We start from the raw sequence: 12057 nt of genomic DNA, 5'->3' as shown, positions 1-12057 counted from the left end.
CCAGGTATATGAAGTCTATCAGGTCACCATTATTTGCATGCTTGTTCACTTTCTCAAAGAACTCCAAAAGGTTTTTTGATTCCCCTTTGCAGAAAGTCATGCTGATTTTCTCTTAGCAGGCTTTGTCCCTCTATGTGCCTAACCATTCTATCTTTGATTACAGTTTCTACTAATTTGCCTGGGACAGACGTTATACTGACTGGCCTGTAATTTCCTGGTTTCCCTCTGGATCCATTTTAAAAAACTGGTGTCACATTTGTTACCCTCCAGTCTTCTGGTACAGTGGCTGGATTTAATGATATGGCTGCCTGGTGAAACGCTCTAGCTAGCGGCATGTGCACCCTGTGGGGCCTAACCCAGTTCTGTGCAGCATGTAAAATGGAGATGTTCCACCAGGCCTACAGCTGAGGACAGCAACAGCTTTTTGCCATATCCAGCCTGCCCTATGGAGGGAGATGAAGAACAGTACACCATTGATGGTCTGATTATCTCATTGATTTTATTGTAATTTAACCGTTATTTGTATGTTTATTCAATGTTGTATGCCACCCTTAGCCCTTCATGGGAGAGTGGCTTATAAATTAAACAAATAAATAATGTCAATTCGTTTGCATGCTATGTATCTTCAAGACTGTCTCTCTCAATATGACCCTGGGAGAGCATTACACTCTTGTGTAACCTTCTGGTGGTCCCCAGCCCGAGAGAGATTTGGCTGTCCTGCCCAGTGGAACTCTCTGCCAGAGAACATTCATGCCCTATGGGATTTATTACCCTTCTGTAAGGCTTGCAAGGCAGAGATGTTCCATCAAGCATTTGGTTGAGGACAGCAATGGTCTGACACTCTCAAACCCCCACCTTCCCCTTTTTCTCCATATTCTCTCCACCCGGGGGGGGGGGGGGGGGGCTGGTGGATGTTGAAATGATCTGTCATCTTGGATGTTGGTATTGCTATCCAGATGAACTGTATTAATGTATTTTAACATTGTTTTAATTTTATTATGTATGTATGTATAGCCGCCCTGAGCCTGCCTTTGGCGGGGGAGGGCGGGATACAAAAATAAATTTATTATTATTATTTGTTTCTGATGTAAGCCTCCTTGAGCCCTGCTTGCAGGGGAGGGCAGCCTAATAGATGAAATGAATTAAAATAAATGATCCTTGATGGGGCAGGATGTGCCTGCTCCCCAATGGATAGAAACCTAAGTAACCGTCTTAACACTGTCAGTCCCAGAATTTTTGTTGTTTTCTTTGCTGCTCTTTGTGCACATGGCTTATAAATATACCAGGAACAGCTCAGAAGCACACTGGGCAAGGGTTGGGGAATAGAATCAACAAAACCTGCTTCAGACACAGTCTAAGTTTTGGCTCCTAGGCAATGCATAGCTATGCTGGAGAAGATGGAACCATTCCTGGATATAGGGTCACTCCATTCCTAATTACTTTTCATTATTTTAAAGTCAAATGGCACAAAGCATGTATTCTCTGTATCAGCCACTCCCAGCTGCTTGGCTGAGAACCACCAATAAATCACAAGAACTGTGTGGACACACCATCAGACAGATGGCAGCAGGCGCTGAGGAATGGGAACGAGATGCTTAAGGGGCAAGGGGATTTCACACACAACAGATGCATCCAGCCAAAAGACAAAGATCCTTTTTGGTGCCATCTCTTGATTTTTTTTAAAAATGAGGAATTTTAGAAGGTCACTGAAGTTAAAGGAAAGGCTTCCAGTGAAGAAAAGAATGCAACAGGCTGGCGTACCCTGCTTTTGCAGCATCTGTAGCATCAATGTTTAAACCTAAGTATTCTGAAATCGGACCTGCTTTCCCAGCATCTGGGGTTGGTGCTACACTTGCTGGACTTCTTGCGCCAATCATGCTGATCTTTTTAATCTGTTTGGAATAGCAGCAAGCACCCTGGATTTGTCAGGGTACCCGCTTGGTTTACGAATGTAAGGAAAAGTGCCTGCCACAAAGACTGTGCCACATGATGCTGGCAGAGGCATGTTAGAAAGCACATACTGGCAAAGCAGCAGGATTGGGAGGGAATGATTTCAAACGGGGGTGGGGGGGTGGGGAGGTGGGGAGGGGAGGGGAAGCATCATATGCGAAGAAGCATTGAATCCTTCCCTTCTCTACCTTTTCCTCTTCCCTCATGGCTGCCTTTGTTCAAGTCAAGGTTATATTTAGACAAAGCCTCACAGAAGGTAAAGTAGCTGAGGAAAGAGGTTACTGAAGAAATGCAAAACTTCAACATGATCAGCACCTCAGCTACTCTTCCACATCAAAATCCCATCCACCCTTACTTCTCAGGTGGCTAGTAGTGACCAGAACTCAGGGACATGAGTGTTGCCTTCACATGGACTTTTGTTCTTACTTAACAGACTCCTTCGCATCACAACTTCTTTTTATATACATTTTTGAGAAGTATGTTTACACTGACAGGTACAATATATAAATCAGGAACTCTCAGGCAACAGCAATTTTCATTTACTTAGTATATTTACAGTTTCCCACTTCCATAGGAAGAAGAGAAGAAGAGTTCTTCCTTGAGGAGCGGCTTGCAACAGCATTACTTTCCCCTCCCCACAACAGGCACCTTATGAGGTAGGCAGAGCTGAGAGAGTTCTGAGAGAGAACTGTGATTGGCCAAAGGGCGCCCAGCAGGATGCACATGAAGGAGTGGGGAATCAAACCCGGTTCTCCAGATTAGAGTCTGCCGCTTTTAACCACTGCATCATGCTGGCTCTCACAGGACCCCTAGACAGCTAACAATTCAAAACTGAAAATGCAGAGATGCCAAACGTAACAAATCAAGAAAAGTCCATAAAACAGCAACCAATCTCAACATTTGCTAAATAATACCGAAAAAATGTAGGGGCTGCTGCCTCTTCATTAATTCAATTCAGTCCTTCTGGAATAGTTAGAAATCCTCCAGAAGGCGTGTAGTGATATTGCTAATCCCTTCAAGGACAGAGCTCCATACTTTTGGGGGCAGCAACTGAAAGGGGCCTCAGATAAGGCAGGAACTTTTCAACCCTTGACCTCAAAACCTGGGCAGGCTGTTAAAAGGGAGGCAGTTCTTCAGGTATTCTAGACCCTAGGCATTTGGGTCTTTAAAGCTCAAAACCAGAACCCAGAAATGAATACTGAACACATTGGAAGCCAGAGTAATTTCAGCAGTACTAAGAACATAAGAGAAGCTATGTTGGATAAGGTCAATGGCCCATCCAGTCCAACACTCTGTGTCACACAGTGGCAACACCCCCCCCCCCCAAAAAAAAAAACCACACCCCCACCCAGGTGCCATCAGGAGGTCCATCAGTGGGGCCTGGACTGTTCTCATATGTTCATTTTGATAAGTCCTGTACAGAAATCAGGCTGCAAATAAGAAAATATGTAATTATATGGGGGTGAATCCAGAGATCTGTGGATCTTTCACTTGTTTCTTTCCTTCACAACTATCCTTTCTGGTCTTGGGAAAGTTGAAAGTTGATTCCTAGGACTTTGGGACCCACATGACTGTGCATTCCACTATAGAAGTACAAGGGGTGATTTCACCTCCTTCCACCTCTGTGCAACCCCCTGACTCACATGGCTATTAGTTCCAGGAATTGGAAGGGATTGCTCAGGAGACAAATAAAGGAAAGATCAGCACTTGTTATCAATTTCTGCTGATGGATCAGTGGAGTGAACCCATGTTTTCCAAACTGAAAGTGATAAAAAGTTACCACACAATCTATACAATCACCATCTGCTGCCAATATGCAGATGAAATTCAGCTCCAACCTGCACTACCAGCAGATTCCAGGGAGGGTGTAGAAGCCAGGAACAGAAGCTGGAGGCTGTTTTGGAATGAATGAAGGCTAACAAGCTGAAACTTAATCCCAAACAAACAGAGGTACTATTGGTGGGGAAATAGGTTATGATCTGTGCCAGAAGAGGATTGCCCTCTCTCTAAAGCAGGAGTGGCCGAACTTGCTTAATGTAAGAGCCACCTAGAATAAGCATCAGATATTTGAGAGACGCAAGGCATATTGTATTGGGGTTTTTCTGATTAAACAATTAAAAAAGGAAAACAAAGGAGAACCTTAATGCAGGTTTACTCTCAAGTAAACTTCACACACGGCGGAAATAGCCACCTACCTTTGGGTCAGCACTGAGGTCCTGATGCTAAGCATGCTTACTTGAGAGTAAACCTGCATTAAGGTTCTCCTTTGTTTTCCTTTTTTAATTGTTTAATCAGAAAAACCCCAATACAATATGCCTTGCGTCTCTCAAATATCTGATGTTTATTCTAGGTGGATCTTACATTAAGCAATATTACACACACGTCTTTATTAAAACCCTTAATACTTTCTTTGCACAGAAAGATAAAAGACATAAGCATGCACTTTAAAACACAACTATGCTAGGAGACTTAAAAAAAAAAAGCTGGGAATAACAGTCCCCATAAGACCAAAATAGGGAAAGGTTAGGGGTTTTTTGCACCAGTGGGAGAAGGAAATGTACATGTACCATGTAAATCACTGGCCACTGTTTGCATCATTATGCATCTCTCTTTGCCTTGACACCAAGGTTAGTAAATACAGCTCCTACAGGAGCTATGAAACTAAGAGGGAACCCTGTGCAGCCCTCTTTAATTCTAGCCCTCCTTCCAGTGAGCTCCCTTAGCTCTTGTGCTGTGGTGGAGAAGAGCTTGCAAGCCTGCCTATTTTCCCCTCCTTTCCCACTTCGCCGCCTACTTATGGGTCAGCACTGAAGTCCTGATGCTAAGCATGCTTACTTGAGAGTAAACCTGCATTAAGGTTCTCCTTTGTTTTCCTTTTTTAATTGTTTAATCAGAAAAACCCCAATACAAGTACACAAAAGCAATACAAACACAAAATATACAAGGGAACAAAGCAAATACAAAACAGAAAGTATACAATGCTCTCTCCCTGTTATCATTATATAGGCAGTTTGAATGAGACAAGAAATGAATACCCCCCCCCCTTGACATCATAATGATGCCTCCTCTTCAAGAACCCCACAGATAGATTCCTGGAATTAAAAGCATTAAGCTCCTCCCTGACCTCTAGGAGCTGCACAATATGTGTGAAAGAGCTGCATGTGGCTCCCGAGCCGCACTTTGGCCACACCTGCTCTAAAGGAACAGGTTCATGGCCTGGGGGTGCATTTGGACCTGGGTCTCTTATTGGGTAGAAGGTGGCAGCAGTGGCCAGAGATGCTTTTCACCAGCTTCAGTCCTTCCTGAGAAGAGAAGGTTTAGCCACTGTGGTCTATGCCCTGGTAACATCTAGATTAAATCACTGCCATGTGTGGGACTGTCCTTAAAGACTGTTCAGATGTTCCAGTTGACACAGAATGCTAAATTCAGAGTGTTAACTGGAGTACATTGAAGGGACTGCATCACTTGTTCCACCTATACTGGCTTCCAGTTAGCTACTGGGCTCAATACAAAGTGCTGGTATTGACCTTTAAAGTTTCATACTGGGACTAACATACCTTAAGGACCGCCTTAGAACTTACCTGTTATTTCCAATCATCCTCAGAGAACCTGCTTTAGTTGCCCTCACCATCTGAGGCTAGACGGGTGGTGACCTGAGAAAGAGCCTTCGCTGTCAGGGCCCGGGTTGCAGATAAGGAATGACGGCTGCCAACGTCCGGCAGCTGGCCAGCACTCTGTCAGCCGGCTGGGGAGGAACGCAGGGGTGGTCGTTAAACAGTCCAATTATTCCAACACCATAAATCAGTCCGGCCGAAGGAGGAGACAGAAAGCTTGGTCGCAGGAATGCCGGGGGTCGGAAGCCAGAGAAAACAACGCCAATTACCTAGGTCAGTCCACAAAGCAAGGTCAGAGTCCAGAAGTTCAAGTCCAAGGTTCAGGCCGGGTCAGGAGTTACACGGGTTCTCGCAGCAAGCAAGAGGGTGCAAAGCGTAGTCACGTCCCAGGAGGTTCGTTCGTTGCCAGCACAGTTTGCCTTGAGGGCAGGGTTACAGATATACTGTGCTGGCTTGTTAACTTGTTAGTACTCCGGGCTGAGATCTCTCCTCCCACGCATGCGTGCATCTCTCCATCTGTTTCTGAACTCCTGTCGCCTCCTCTCACGTAGCCGGCTTACAGGAGGTGGTGATTCAGGAGGGGATGTGCTAGGGCCTGGTGTGGCCTGATCGGTTTCAGGTGGCTCCTGCTCTGAGTTAGCAAGGGCGGGGGCTGAGCTAGGGCCCGGTGTGGCCTGATCAGTTTCAGGTGGCTCCTGCTCTGCATTAGCAAGGGCTGGGTCTGGGGCAGGCACGACACTATCCCCCCCCTCAGGCCCCCCCTCATCCAAGCCGCCTGGCTTATCTGGGTAGGCCGCATGGAATTGCCGGAGCAGGTCAGGGGCGTGCAGGTGGGTAGCTGGTTCCCAGGAACGATCTTCGGGGGGGTAGCCCTCCCAGTCCACTAGGTACTGGAGCTGACCTCGGTGCAGCCGGGAGTCCAGGATCTGATGGACCTCATACTCCTCCTCATCATCCACTAAAACCGGTGGTGGAGGCGGCGGTGGGACGTCCCTGTTCGGGTCTGGCGCGGCTGCGGGTTGGAGGAGGGAGCGATGGAAAACCAGGTGGATTCGGAGGTGGGCGGGGAGGCGCAGGCGGAACGCCACCGGGTTGATTTGCGCCTCGATGGGGAATGGACCGACGAAGCGAGCGGTCAACTTGGAAGACCGGCCAGGGGTCCGGAGATATCGGGTAGAGAGCCAGACGGAATCCCCGACCTTGAGGGGGGCTCCCTCCTGGCGATGCCGATCTGCGGCCAGTTTATAGGCGTCCTTGGCGCGCTGGAGCTGGGCGCGCAGGAGGTCGTGGAGCGCGTGGAGCTCTTCGATCCGGTTGTCCGCTGCGGGAACATCGGCGGACGGGCCGAGCGGAGGGAAGAACCGGGGGTGCAGTCCGTAGTTGGCCGCAAACGGTGTGGTCTGCGTGGAGCTGTGGGCCGCATTGTTGTACGCGAACTCGGCCAGGGGTAACAGAGAGGCCCAGTTATCCTGCTGATAACTGGTATAGCAGCGCAAGTACTGCTCCAGGGTAGCGTTGGTGCGCTCGGTCTGGCCGTCGGTCTGGGGATGGTAGGCGGACGATAAGTGAAGCTCTGTCCCCAAGCCTTGCTGGAACGCCTGCCAAAAGCGCGAGGTGAATTGCGGGCCCCGATCCGAGACAATCCGCTTGGGTAACCCGTGCAGGCGGAAGACGTGGTTCAGGTAGAGCTGGGCAGTTTCCGGCCCGGACGGCACCTTGGCGCAGGGGACAAAGTGGGCCATCTTGGTGAACAGGTCCACCACCACGAAAATACAGGTGTGGCCCTGGGACCGAGGTAGGTCAACAATGAAGTCCATGGACACCACGTCCCAGGGCCCGGCGGGAGTGGGAAGTGGCTGCAGGAGACCGGAGGGCTTGGCGGGTACATTTTTGGCGCGGCGGCAGACCTCACATGACGCCACGTACCGACTGACGTCCGCTCGGACGCGAGGCCACCAAAAGTCGAGGGTCAGCAGATGGGCGGTTTTGTGTTGCCCGAAGTGGCCGGCCGGTGGTGCATCGTGGGTGAGGCGAAGGATGTGGGATCGGAGAGGTCCTGGAGGGACGTACAACTGCTCCCGATGATAGAGCAGCCCATCCCTGGTGGTCAGTTCCCCGGCAGGGTCTTGCTGCGGGTCTTGCAGGTGCTTCTGGGCCCAGGGGTCGGTGGCCTGACTGGCCTGTATTTCGGCCACCAAGGCGGGTGCAGTCAGGGCGGCGGCGAAGACCGTGGGTGGCAGGATGCTAGCCTTGGGGGCTTCGGTAGCACCAGGGGTGTCATGGTCTGGCCGGCGGGACAGAGCGTCGGCTTTCTGGTTTTGGGTGTGCAGGATGTAGGAGATGGTGAAGTTAAAACGTGAAAAGAACAGGGACCACCGGATCTGTCGCTGGTTCAGCCGGCGAGTGGTCTGTAAGTGTTCCAAGTTCCGGTGGTCTGTGAATACTTGGACCGGGTGCCTTGCTCCTTCAAGGTGGTGCCGCCACACCTCGAACGCCACCTTGATTGCCAAGAGTTCTCTCTCCCATATGGTGTAGTTGCGTTCGGCGGCGGAGAGCTGCCGGGAGTAATAAGCGCAGGGCTGCCAGGGCTGACTGGGGTCGTCCCGCTGGGAGAGCACGGCTCCGATGGCCACGTTGGAGGTGTCTGCTTCCACCATGAAAGGCAAGCGGGGATCAGGGTACCGCAAGGGGGGACTGGAGGAGAAGCTGCGCTTGAGGTCGTGAAAAACCTGGTCAGCTTCCGGGGTCCACTGGAAGGGTTCCTTGGGGCGGAGGAGCCGAGTCAAGGGCTTGGTTAGATCGGCGTAGCCAGCGATGAACTGCCGGTAGTAATTGGCGAAGCCCAGGAGGCGCTGGACGTCCTTCCGATTGCGAGGGGCCTGCCACTGGAGGATGGCGTCAACCTTCGTTGGATCCATCTGAGTTCCTTGGGGGGAGATGATGTGCCCCAAGAACTCGACCGACGGGAGGTGGAAGGCGCATTTCTCTAGTTTTGCGTACAGGCGGTGAGCTCTGAGCCGCTGTAGCACCTGTCGGACATGTTGGACGTGCTCCTGCTCAGAGGTGGAGTAGACCAGAATGTCATCCAGGTAAATGATCAGGAACCGGTCCAGCAGGTCGCGGAACACATCGTTCATGAATCGTTGGAACACGGCGGGGGCATTGGTGAGTCCAAATGGCATGACTAGGTGTTCGTACTGACCATACCTGGTGCCAAAAGCGGTCTTCCACTCGTCTCCGGCTTTGATGCGGACCAAGTTGTAGGCCCCTCGAAGGTCGAGCTTGGTGTAGATGGTGGCCCCCTTCACACGGTCGAGGAGCTCCGGAATCAGTGGAAGCGGGTAACGGTTCCGGATGGTAATTTTGTTGAGTGCCCGGTAATCATTGCAGAGCCTCAAGTCCCCGGTTTTCTTCTTTACGAACAGGACGGGCGAGGACAAGGGCGAGGTGGAGGGTCGGATGAACCCTCGGGCCAAGTTCTTCTCCAAATACTCCCGTAGGGCAGCCAGCTCCGGGTCCGCCATGGGGTAGAGGCGGCCAGCTGGTAGCGGGGCGCCGGGCATTAGGTCAATGGCGCAATCATAGGGCCGATGTGGGGGAAGCTGGTCTGCTTCCTTCTCATCGAAGACGTCTGCAAACTCCTGGTAGGGAGCTGGGAGTGTGGTGGCGGCCCCCAGGAGGCTGGTAGGGAGCAGGTAGCTGGGTCGAGCATCAGGAGACACCAGAGCCGGGTCTGGTTGTAGCGTGGAGCACGGCGCAGGGGCACCGGTAAATTGCAGTTCTCGTTGCACCCAGTCCACGTGAGGGTTGTGGGCCTGGAGCCAGGACAGGCTTAGGATGACGGGGAAACGTGGCATGCGGGAAAGGTCAAAGATTTGTTCCCCTTGGTGTTGCTGGACCCATAGGGCGAGTGGTTGGGTCTCGTGGCGGACGGGCCCAGAGCGCAGCAGGTGACCGTCCACGACCTCGACCAGGGTAGGGGTCTTCTTTTCCCGGATGGGGATGCCATGTTTCTTGGCGAAGAGGTGGTCCATGTAGCAGCAGGCGGCCCCTGAGTCCAACATGGCGTGCACGAATATCCACCGGCCGTCAGGGAGCTGCAGACGAATCGGGACCAGGAACGGGGTAGGTGGGGGGTCGACGGAGCTGGAGGCCCTCAAGAAATGCCCCAGGTCAGGGGCTCCAACTAGACCTGGGGCTGGCCTTTTACCGGGCCAGCGGAGCTTGCAGGGCGCTGTGCTTTGGCTGGACAGGTACTTGCAAAGTGTCCAGCTCCGCCACAATACAGGCACAGGTTGTGGGCGCGCCGACGGGTCTTCTCCTCGGGAGTCAGGCGAGGGCGGGCGACGCCCAGCTGCATGGGTTCCGCAGCGGGGGGAAGAGCCGGAGAACCTGGCGGTGGAGCAGCTGTGGGGGCTCTCGCTGGGGCGTGGCCTCCTTTCTGCTTCTGGCGGCGGCTCTGTAGCCGCCCATCAATGCGCATGCACAACCGGATCAGGTCTTGTAGGGCGGCTGGTCGGTCGCTGCGGGCCAGTTCGTCCAGGATGGCATCAGAGAGCCCCTCCGTATACTGGTCCACCAGGGCAGCTTCATTCCAGGCCAGGTCCTGAGCCAACAACTGGAATTCGGTGGTGTAGTGGGAGACAGAGTTTTGGCCTTGTTGCAAAGCCCGTATCTTGCGGTTGGCCGTCTCAGCTCGCACGGGGTTGGCATAGGCAGCCGTGAAATGTGCCTTGAAGCGGGGGTAATCTGCTAACAACGGCGAAGATTCTAGCAGTAGGGGAGTGGCCTATTTGGCCGCTTGCCCTTTAAGCAGGCTCAAAACAAAACAGACCTTGGTTTTGTCTGTAGGGAAGTCGCTCTGCCTTATCTCCATGTACAGTTCACATTGGGCAAGGAAGGCAGGGAACGCTTCCAGGCTTCCTTCAAACTTATCAGGAACACTCACCGGGCAACGGGAACGGGGCGCGGCCGCGGCCGCCAGGGCCATAGCATTGGAAGCAGCCTGTTGCTGGAGTGTAATTACAGCCTGCGTCAGCTGTTGCACTTGTTCGAGAAGCCCCGACAGGGGGTCCACGCCTCCTGCCGCTTGGTCAGTCATGGGGGAGCCGGGTGAGTTATGTGGGTTCTGGCAAGCTGTCAGGGCCCGGGTTGCAGATAAGGAACGACGGCTGCCAACGTCCGGCAGCTGGCCAGCACTCTGTCAGCCGGCTGGGGAGGAACGCAGGGGTGGTCGTTAAACAGTCCAATTATTCCAACACCGTAAATCAGTCCGGCCGAAGGAGGAGACAGAAAGCTTGGTCGCAGGAATGCCGGGGGTCGGAAGCCAGAGAAAACAATGCCAATTACCTAGGTCAGTCCACAAAGCAAGGTCAGAGTCCAGAAGTTCAAGTCCAAGGTTCAGGCCGGGTCAGGAGTTACACGGGTTCTCGCAGCAAGCAAGAGGGTGCAAAGCGTAGTCACGTCCCAGGAGGTTCGTTCGTTGCCAGCACAGTTTGCCTTGAGGGCAGGGTTACAGATATACTGTGCTGGCTTGTTAACTTGTTAGTACTCCGGGCTGAGATCTCTCCTCCCACGCATGCGTGCATCTCTCCATCTGTTTCTGAACTCCTGTCGCCTCCTCTCACGTAGCCGGCTTACAGGAGGTGGTGATTCAGGAGGGGATGTGCTAGGGCCTGGTGTGGCCTGATCGGTTTCAGGTGGCTCCTGCTCTGAGTTAGCAAGGGTGGGGGCTGAGCTAGGGCCCGGTGTGGCCTGATCAGTCTCAGGTGGCTCCTGCTCTGCATTAGCAAGGGCTGGGTCTGGGGCAGGCACGACATTCTTAGTTGTGGCACAAAGACTCTGGAACTCCCACCCCAGGGAAATTTGTATGTCTCCTTCTATTGGCGTCTTTTGCCACCAGGTGAAGACCTTTTTGTTTAATCAGGCATATCCCCCATAACAGCATTGGCCCTCCTCCTAGTGCTACTTACATGCTTTAAACTAAATTTTATAATTTTAACTGTACTTTTGTTTTAATTTTTAATGTTTGCCATCATTGTGAACCCTGATTGGGTGGAAAGGAGGTATAAAAATGTTTTAAATAAATAAATAAACTAAATACCATACTTAAACCAAAAATACTCTTTCACCAAGGGATAATGATGAGAGATTATGCATAATACCTTTATATGTGGTGTTGATTACACAAGTTCTATGACTTTGCCTTCATTGTTTTTTCAAATTTTTTATTTAGGGATTTAGAAACTGCACTGTTAGTCACCTGAGTCATTCATATACCTACAGGCTATGTACCTACTCCTTCAGGTGAAGTGTAACCACATCCAGAACAGGAGGAACACAATCCCATGTCAGCCTTTCTCACAACCCACATCCATTTTGCCTGGATTAAGCGTCAATTTATTCACCCTCATCAGTCCTCCACTAGGTCCAAACATTGATCTAGAATTTCTACTTCCTCCTTTGATTTAGATGGAAAGGACAGGTAGCCATG

The 12057-nt window shown here is 51.5% G+C and overlaps 1 protein-coding gene across 1 annotated transcript in view; it reads right to left on the bottom strand.

Moving 5' to 3' along the window:
* Positions 1 to 12057, bottom strand: part of CCDC69 (coiled-coil domain containing 69) — an 82381-nt gene that overhangs the window by 34668 nt on the left and 35656 nt on the right. The gene's annotated exons all lie outside the window — the stretch shown is intronic.

This window comes from Heteronotia binoei, chromosome 5, assembly GCF_032191835.1.
Source record: "Heteronotia binoei isolate CCM8104 ecotype False Entrance Well chromosome 5, APGP_CSIRO_Hbin_v1, whole genome shotgun sequence".
Lineage (NCBI taxonomy): Eukaryota > Metazoa > Chordata > Lepidosauria > Squamata > Gekkonidae > Heteronotia > Heteronotia binoei.
This window is presented reverse-complemented; position numbering and strand designations above follow the sequence as displayed.